Below are 7,637 nucleotides of genomic sequence, written 5' to 3'. Positions count from 1 at the left end.
TGATATGTTAGGATTAATTTTAAAAATTTGTTGGATTGATTTTATTGTCGAGATGTATCATTTTTAATGCATGTTATTTTATTTGTGTAGATGTGGATTTGTTAATATATGAATGTGTTTGTGTTTGAATGCATGTGGATTTGTGAATATATGGATGTGTTTGAATTTTGTTTAGATGTGGAGGTGTGGATTTGTGAATATATGGATGTGTTTGAATTTTGTGAATATATGGATGTTTGAATATATAGATGTGTAGATGTGGATTTGTGAATATATGGATGTGTGTGAATTTTATAAATAATGGATGTTTGAATATATAGATGTGTAGATGTGGATTTGTGAATATATGGATTTGTGAGTTATGGATTGTATTGTATCATTTGTGTTTGTGTAGATATGTAGGCTGTGTGAATTATAGATTGTGTGAATTGTATCGTTTGTGTTTGTGTGGATATATAGGATGTGTGAATTGTAGATTCTATTGTATTGTGAAAATCATCGTTTGTGCTATTGTATCATTGTATATGTAAATGTAAATAGGAAAAACTTGAAAATAAGGAAGTGCTACCAAAATTGAAAAGGAATTTAGTGACAAAATTTTAATTTCGTCGTTAGATCTGAGACGGAACAATGCTTTCCGTTTATGATTTTAGCAATGAAATTTTTATTTTCGTTGCTAAATAGAACAATAGATATTTATATTTGTCGCTAATAAACATCCATCACTAACATTAGCGATAAAACTTTATATGTCGCTAAATATTAGTGACGGAATATAAATTCCGTCGTTCAATGCCGTCAATGATTGATTATTTAACGACGAGAAATATCAATCGTTAATCGATCGCTATTGGCCAATGGTGATCGAATATCAACGGATTTTTCCGTCGCTAATTAGCAATATTTTTGTAGTGACTACCTGTCCGACTGGATTTTTGTCTTACATCTGCGGCTCTCTCTGCTTCGTTACCAAGCGGAGGAAGACATTAAGTTAACCGTTTTGCTTTTAGGGAGTCAAGAGTTCCATTTAAGCCAACTTTCCCAAGTGGGTCTTAGTCTAGCTCTTCTAGATCCGGATATCTCGCTTAGTAGATTATATTATTTTCTCACATACTATGCCAATTTGATGAAGTCCTTCCTCGCGCTCGGACCTCAACATCCTATGAACCAAAAGCTCGTCAGTGAGGGCCGATGAATGATTCTGGTAGCAAAGTTGTTGTAGTTAATCACCTTCAAAAATTATTTCAAAGTAGGAACTTGTGCATTATGGATATAATAAATTTACAAGTTGCATGAAACTGCGATCCGTTCAAAATATTTTAACTGCATTGTGGGCTGTGAAAGCAGCTACTTCAGCTGTTGCTCTTTTGCTTTATTTCAAAGGTTTTCCCTTTCTTTTTTTTTTTAAAAAAAAAAGTAGTTAACAAAACACCTGATAAGTTAGGCTACCTTGCTTTCTTTGAAGAACAAGGAAAATAAAATCATAAAATAAAAGTAATTTAGCACAAATTGCCATGGATAAGAGAGCTTCCTTGAATCCTTGCTTTTAATGGGAACTTCTAAAGCGCAGGGCGATCGCAGAAAAGATAAAGAGAGCCTTTCTTTAGTGGTTGCTTAGTAAGAGAGGAATCGACAGGGGACAAGGGAACCAATTGAAAGATACTCAGCATGGAGTGTGTTGCCATGCCTGACAGAACCTTCTAAAACAGCCTTAAATCAGCTTCAGTTACGTTGCAGCAATATGATTGAGGTGAATCTGAATTATCTACTTATCTTTTTAGTTATATGAGAGAGGAGTTATATGTACAGGAATCTGACTTTAGTTCCAACCAAGAAGTGTCCGTTTTCTGTTTAGCAACAATGAAGCTCCTCGTGCTTCTTTGGTGTGGCCTGTTATTAGCTTGCGAGTCAGAGAAGGTGCATGGATGGAAGGAAGAACCTGAGATGAGAACGAAGGCGAAGGCGCGCTACCTGAGCTACGCTGAAATCTTCTCTGAGAAGCTTGATGCAGGGAAGAATGGACCATCTCCATTGGACGCCAACACAGCGTGCAAGCGAAGAGTTCGAAGAGGATCCGATCCCATCCACAACCGTTGCTGAGGCTTCGATCGACAGTAACTGAAGCTCAGAAGCATGTCAAAGAAACTAATATTCGACGGAGATGACGAGGATAATTTGGTTGCGCTTTGTTTCTCTGTGCCGTAAGTTACTCTTCTATTTAAAAATTCAAGCATCTGCTGTGGCAGTATCTGTACACGGATGGTTGTTGTATGCGAAAAAAAGTGAAAAACAGGATGTGTGCTTCCTAAATTTGGTTGTCGCGATGCACGCGAATCTAAATATTATTATTATTTTTTAAAATAATTTTTAAATTTTTTATAATATTTAAAATATTTTTAATATTTTTTATCTTTTATCATTTAAAAATTTTAAATCCAATTTTTAAATTTTTAAATATATTAAAAATATTTTTTATTAGAATTTTTTCTTTATATTTTAGTATTTTGAATCTATTTAAATAATTATCTAGTTGATATTATAAAATCAATTAATAATATTTTTTAATATTGATATTTATTTTTTATCTTCTGGTATTCTTCTGAATCAATAAGTTTTAAAAGATTATTTTCAACATTCACAGTCGAACCAACAAATTCAATATTGACTACAAGATAATCATTATCTCATCCAGTATCAATTGGTATTAAAGCTCTTAGATCCCATGGATGGTCATGATCGTGCTCGTGGCAAACAAGTTCTAGCTGAGGAGCCTCACATCGTAATCGTAGCATCCGAGATGAGATACTTCGAGATATACAAAGACAAGTCATAAAGTTATCTCAGTATCTAATGACGCAAGATCATAAAAGTCATAAGTTCCTTTATTCATATTCCGGTCAATACACCGTGGATGATCAAGCCACCGGTTCACGAATTACTGACATGCACACTTCTCGAAGATAGTCGTCAAAGAGACATGAAAAACACTCAAAGAGAGAGTTAGAATAACACCAGAGATGGATCCCGATAAGCTACTCCGATGCTCAAGTTAGAGTTTTGCATGAGAAATGAGTTTAAGGACTTGGATAAATTAGGATTTGATGTGCGCATACCTGTGCCCAAAATTGATCTATGAGATATTAGTATCCATTTAGAAAATATTCCAAAATATCCATTTCAGTTTTAGAAAGATTTTAATCGTCTGTGTCTTTTGAGAATATTTTACTACTTTTAGAAGAAATAATCTTAGGCTCCTCTGATTGCGTAGGTCGACTGACTCCATAGATTAAGCAGGCTCTGAGATTGAGACTCGAGGTCGAGATAGGGTCGATGGGTGATGTCGAGTAAGCGCCGAGTCTGAAACTCGATGTCAAGACTTGAGGCCGAGATGAGTCGGCACATGATGTCAAGTCAATGCCAAGACCGAAACTCAAGGTTGAGACTCGAGGTTGAGATGGGGTTGGCGCGTGATGCCGAGTGAGTGTTGAGATCGGATCTCAAGGTTGAGACTCGAGGCCGAGATGGCATCGGCGCGTGATGCCGAGTGAGTGCTGAGATCGAATCTCGAGGTTGAGACTTGAGACCGAGATGGCGTCGGCGCGTGATGCCGAGTTAATGCCAAAAGCAAATCTCGAGGTCGAGACCCGAGGTCGAGATGGGGTTGGCACGTGATGCTGAGTGAGTGTCGAGACCGGATCTCGAGGTCGAGACCCAAGGCTGAGATGGGGTCAGCGTGTTGCCGAGTGAGTTCCAAGATAGGATCTCAAGGTGGAAACCCAACACTACAAGAAAAACAGTCATAGACATCGGTTTTCCACCGATGTCTATGAGAAAATCGACCGATGTCTATGAAGGCGATGTAAAAGGTCTGACATTTTAGACATCGGTTTTTAACCGATGTAATATCACTCAACGACATCGGTTTGTAACCGATGTAGTACCGATGTAGTATCACTCAAAGACATCGGTTATGCAACGGTGTAAAACTGATGTAATATCTGTTTAACATCAATTTTAGCAACGGTTTTTGACCGATGTAATATCACTCAACGACATCGATTTTGCAACGGTGAAAAACCGATGTAATATCTGTTTAACATCAATTTTAACAACGGTTTTCGACCGATGCAATATCACTTAACGACAACGCTTCCAAACCGATGTCATTGAATTTAAAACTGTTGTAATAACACTTATTTTTTTTATGTTGTTTGTAAATTATGATCGAGCAAGATTACAAAATTATCATAATATTATAAATTTACCAAACAAATCACAAATAGAAAAGCACCGATATATTTAATCACCTCAATATTTACAAATAACCAAAAGTAACTAACACAAATATTCTTCTTGCAACATATTACACATTCCCTCAGCGTTTTCATTCCTCAGAAGGAACTAATAGAATCCTCAGCGTTTACAAATAACCTTTTGACTGCTGTACTTCTTCTACAGATACAAAATCTCCATCTAGCATAGCAATGAATCATGAGCCACTCCATTCACTTACTTGGAAAAGGCTTGGACCAGCAAGCTTTAAATTCTTGGATGCTCTCCGTAGACTTCTGTTCTTCCTTTAATGCATCAAATTGTATGACTGAAGTCTCTTTCACTGTTACCTAAAAATATGTAAATACAAGAAAAGAATTCAGAAAATATGTAATTTCCAAGTACAAGTAAAAGAATGCCAACAAGTTATGAGGTTCATGTTTAAGATTTTTCACAAAAAATAAATAAAAAACTGACCACAGCAACAAGAAAAGCAGCCTTCAGATTCCCACAAACGTCACAGCAAGCTTAATTGTTGCTACGCTTTTTTCCTTTGTTCTATAACCAGTGAAGCAACCAGTGAAGCAACCAGTGTATGTAACCAGCAACCTTTGTTCTATAACCAGATTAACCAGTGAAGCTTAATTGTTGCTACGCTTAATGGTTGATCTGCAACCAGTGAAGCAACCGCATGATTGAAGCAATATAGACTTTACAGTTGGGATTACAAAGTTGAAAGCTCAGGTTATTTTGTTATCATTAATTTAGAAAATGTCTTAGAAAATCTACAGTTACGGGTAGATTTAGCAATTAATCCTAAGGATAAATAAAGAAAACATAGATGAAGTCACCATGTTAGCGATGAGCTAGTGTATATTGTTCAGAAATTGCTAATTGAAACAGACATTATTTTCTTATATGGTGAAGATTGATGTGTCGTTAAGCAAATTGTGTTCACTTATTACAAAATGCTATTAAAGGGTTAATGTGCCTCGTTATCTTGCCGACTCTTTATTGGAAAGATCCCTTTAACAGGCAATTCTAGAGTAACCTGCCAAATTGCCAAAAGAAATACTGAGATTGATTTGAGAATTATTATTATTATTTCAAAAAGGAAATCAATTATATTTCAGGTCCACCAATATGGCAAGCAAGTAGGCTTATCAGTTTTGAAGAAACTACAAAGATTTTACCTCCTCAAATACTTCACTGTATGATATATCCACAAAACCCTGCATCCATTCATTGCTAGTATCAAGTCCGAGCATAACTTCCAACCATTTTAAAGCTGGAAACAAATTGTCAAATGCAAACATAGCAAGAAGGAACAGGTTGTCAGGATACCAATTTTCTGAATAGATTCAGTGATGCTGTATTCGATCCACCAATTTTTGCACAGAAAGTATGAATTCCATATTCCTCTATGGAAAAAGCCATCATCATCAGGATAGATTCTTTTGCGAGTCCCTTTTGACGGCTTCAATGAAGAAAAAGAAAAGAATTGGTGAATGAGAAAAATTACATGCAGCTAAGAACAATTGAATTTGAACAGACATTAATCACTCATGCTGCGGTGGTGCGGCGCTGCGGTGGTGGGGCGCTGCGGTGGTGCGGCGCTGCGATGGTGGGGCACTGCGGTGGTGCGGTGGTGCGGCACTGCGGTGCGGTGTGCTGCGGTGGTGTGGCGATGCGGCGATGCGGCGCTCGGTGGTGCGGCGCTGCGGTGCGGAAGAAGAGCAGAGCGGTGTGTGGTGTGCGGTGCGCTCGGAAGGATGCGGTGGGGAAGGTTAGGGTTAATGAAATGTCCATGTTATTTATTATTTGATTTATAAAACTATAATTATGTAAAACTTATAATAAATTATTTATTTATTTATAAACTAAATATTTATAAAATATTTAATTAAAATAATTTTATAAAACGTAAATAAAAATAAAATTTTTATAAACATAAACAAAATTTTTATTAATTTATAAATATTTATTTATATTTATATAAAGAAAATTTTTATTCATTTATTAATTTATAAATATAATAAAAATGTTTATGTAAAAATAAGTAATAATGATTTTAAATTTTTATTAATTTATAAATATTAATTTATATTTGTCTAAAGAGATTTTTTAATCATTTATTAATTTATAAATATAATTAAAATAATTTTATAAACGTAAGTAACAACAATTTTAAATTTTTATTAATTTATAAATACTAATTTATATTTATCTAAAATACTTATGTATGTGTGTGGTTTTATTTTTTTTGGACACAATCAAGACAATTTGTGACAAATACTTTTTTACCGTCTTATTTGAATGTCTTATATAACTATATCTTTAACCGTCTTTATTAGGTGTCTTATTTAATTGATTTTGAGACAAAATTTTAAATACTGTCTTAAATTTAATGTCTCAATGTAAAATTTTAAGACACCTATAATTACTGTCTTAATTACATAATATTTGAGATGAATTTTGTCACTGTCTTAAAATTTTTGTCTCAAAAGCCTAGATTTCTAGTAGTGCTTGCTCTGTCGGCTACGAAGGAGGAAGAAGATGAGGTAGGGCGGCGGCGGTAGACGGTGGAGAAGGAAGAAGTAGGGCTCGGGTTTATGAGGGAAGGGGCGCGAATATTCCTATTAAAATAAGGAATGCAAATGAAACCGAGGTTAAAAAGGTTATTCGGCGGCTAAACCACTGTAAACCTAAGATTTATTATAATAGTTGAACCAAATATTATAGTGAATCCGATCCAAGTTTGATTTTGGAAGCGCGTAGTGGAAGAAATATTTGGAGGGAGAGAGGGAAAGAAAAAACGAAAATATACAACGGTTTTAAATTGTTGTTATAGCTTCCAAAACCGTTGTTGAAAGCGCAAATAGACATCGGTTTTAAAATGTTGTTATAGCTTCCAAAACCGTTGTTGAAAGCGCAAATAGACAACGGTTTTCAAACCGTTGTCGTAGTCTTCAAAAACCGTTGTTGAAAGCGCACATAGACAACGGTTTTAAAACCGTTATTGTATCCTCCAAAAATCGTTGTCGTAGTCTCCAATCAACCTCTTAAAGACATCGGTTTTTGTTAAAACCGTTGTAAAAAAGTAAAAGACATCGGTTTTGCCATAAAACCGATGTCTTTTGAGTGTTGTTAAAGACCGATTTTCTTGTAGTGTGACAATAAATGGCATGACATAATTAATGCAACTAATCATGACAAATTATATGACATGGCATAATTAATGCAACTAATTATGATTATTTCCAGCCATAGCCATAGTTGTCGTAAACCTAATTTAATAAAATATGGAAAAGAATCCAATTTCACAAATCAGAAATTTTTAATTAGATTAGGAAATAAATTTCTAC

The 7,637-nt window shown here is 35.0% G+C and overlaps 1 long non-coding RNA gene across 1 annotated transcript; it reads right to left on the bottom strand.

The window, feature by feature from the left end:
- Positions 1 to 5,166: 5,166 nt before the first annotated feature.
- On the bottom strand, positions 5,167 to 5,746 carry LOC141816548 (uncharacterized). Its single transcript, XR_012600709.1, has 3 exons — positions 5,617 to 5,746; positions 5,466 to 5,504; positions 5,167 to 5,323 (listed from the first exon to the last, which is right to left on the bottom strand). It is a non-coding gene; the product is annotated as an uncharacterized LOC141816548 (long non-coding RNA).
- Positions 5,747 to 7,637: the final 1,891 nt, after the last annotated feature.

The sequence above is a fragment of the Curcuma longa genome, chromosome 2 (genome assembly GCF_044706935.1).
Source record: "Curcuma longa cultivar G26 ecotype Majalengka, Jawa Barat chromosome 2, ITB_CL_G26_1.1, whole genome shotgun sequence".
Lineage (NCBI taxonomy): Eukaryota > Viridiplantae > Streptophyta > Magnoliopsida > Zingiberales > Zingiberaceae > Curcuma > Curcuma longa.
The sequence above is the reverse complement of the archived record's forward strand: the minus strand, read 5'-3'. Positions and strand labels throughout refer to the sequence as shown.